The sequence below is a fragment of the Chelonoidis abingdonii genome, chromosome 1 (genome assembly GCF_003597395.2).
Source record: "Chelonoidis abingdonii isolate Lonesome George chromosome 1, CheloAbing_2.0, whole genome shotgun sequence".
NCBI classification, from domain to species: Eukaryota; Metazoa; Chordata; order Testudines; family Testudinidae; genus Chelonoidis; species Chelonoidis abingdonii.
The window spans coordinates 251,574,871-251,577,258 of record NC_133769.1 but is presented as its reverse complement, the minus strand read 5'-3'; positions in this window follow the sequence as shown (position 1 = coordinate 251,577,258).

Below are 2,388 nucleotides of genomic sequence, written 5' to 3'. Positions count from 1 at the left end.
ACTCTGCTGCTGGGCTTCTGCCTGCATTGTCTCCTAGTTAACGAAAGGGTGGTTTAAAGAAAGAGGTTTTGGAATATGGGTTGGATAATAGGTTTTAAGGGGACTACAGGGGAAGAGGTAGGACCGACAAGGGACTCCCCCCCTCCCTTCCCAAACTCCCTTGCAAAACTCCCTGTTAGCAGCCCCTGGTCGCTTGTGCACAGCTTTATAAAGCCCTGGCCTGAGTTAATGCCCCGCCCACTGATTAAAGCTCAGCCAATTACCAGAAGCTTTGAGCTTTCAAACATTCCTTTGACGCTCATGGCCTCCAACTGCCAGCCAAAGCACATGGTCCTTCAAACAACCAAACAAACAGACTGACAAACACAAGCTCAGCACACAGCAAGTAACCCCCAAACACAAACACACACAAACTACAGACAGTCACTTACCCCACAGATGCTGTATTTGCTCCTCCTTCACCTGGAGAACTCCCTTGCAATACTCCCTGTTAGCAGCCCCTGTTCGCACGCTCCCTGGTCGCTTGTGTGCGGCTTTATAATTTGTGTATACGCACTTTCTCAGCATGAGGCAGGAGTCCTCCCCTCTTGCACTCTCCTGCTTGTGCTTCCTCCCGGTATCCCACTTCCCCAATTACCTCAGGGCTTTGGTCTCCTTCCCTAGTTTAAAGCCCTCCTCACTAGGTTAGCCAGCCTGCTTGCAAAGATGCTCTTCCTTCTCTGTGTTAGGTGGAGCCAGTCTCTGCCTAGCACTCCTCCTTCTTGGAACACCATCCCATGGTCAAAGAATCCAAAGCCTTTTCTCCCACACCACCTGCATAGCCATTTGTTGACTTCCACTATTTGACGGTCTTGAACTGGGCCTTTTCCTTCCACAGGGAGGATAGACGAGAACACCACTTGTGCCTCAAACTCCTTTATCCTTCTTCCCAGAGCCATGCAGTCTGCAGCAATCCACTCAAAGTCATTCTTGGCAGTATCTTTGGTGCCCATGTGGAGAAGCAGGAAGGGGTAGCGACCCAAGGGCTTGATGAGTCTTAGTAGTCTCTCTGTCACGTCGTGAATCCTAGCTCCTGGCAAGCAGCACACTTCTCAGTTTTCCTGGTTGGGATGGCAGATAGTTGACTACCCGCCTCCTTCTCTTGGGAGCGGTGGTCGTGGAACCCCCATTCCTAGGACAGTGCATCTCATGCCTTCCAATCGGTGGAGTCTCCTTCTGCTCCCTTCCCTCAGATGTATCATTTAGTTCACTCTCTGCATTAGTACCTGTGGAGATCACATGAAAACGGTTGCACACCTGTATCTGCATTGCTACATGGACGCTCCTATTTCTTCTTCTGGAGGTCACATGCTGCCAGTTTTCTTTATCATCCTTCTGTCCCCGTTGCGCAGCCTGCTCTGATTCTTCAGAATGTTGTGCCCGTAGAAGCACATCCTGACGTCTGTCCAGGAAATCTTCATTTTCTCTCATGCAGTGCAGGGTTGATACTTGTTTCTACAGACCTTGAACCTTCTCTTCCAATATGGAGACCAGCTTGCACTTTGTACAGACAAAGTCGCTTCTGTCCTGTGGGAGAAAGACAAACATGGCACATCCTGTGCTGGTCACAACAGCTGATCACCCACCATCCATGTCACCTTCCTTCTAAGAGCTTCCTCAGACGCTGCAGCAACTACTCAGAGAAGCCTGCAAGTTGAACCCCTCAGTAGGCTCTCCCCAGGCAAACTCCTAGTCAAACTCTTGCTGTTTATCACTCAGCAGGTTTGCAGCTGACTGCTTTTTTTTTTATAACACTCATGATCTTGCACACCACGGCTTCTCATCTGTGGTCATATAACATCTTTGGGGAAACTGTAGCAATTGCTTAGATGAAAAAATAATATTCAGAAAGTGTTTTGGTGTTAGCTTCTTTTAATGTGATTTAGCAACTAGAAGGCAAGAGACTCAGCATCATGTGACCAGCCAGCTCTGACAACCACAGTTTAAGGAACCACGGCTAAAGTTATTAGTTTATTTGAGAAGCAAACATTGCAGGGGAAAGTATGTTGGTTGGTTTTGTTTTTTTTTCTTAAATATGTTTCCAGTGGATTTTATGGACTTGTCTATGTTGTGGATTTTCAGCCATCAGTATTCAGCATCTATAGGCAGTGACCTACACTGGTGCAGTTTACCCTGGCTTTAAGCAAGCAATAACCTGTTTCAGTGTAACATTGCAGTTTATATCGAATTGCCTTGCCTACATTAAGAGTTGGTGCTGGGGTGGCTGGTCACCAATGCCTGAAACCCACAAAGGTAGACAAGGCCTAAGCCAAAGCAAATGCTGGTTAGTCTTAGGCAACCTTGACTTTAACTCAGATACCTTTAGGATCAAAGTTGAAATAGCAATGC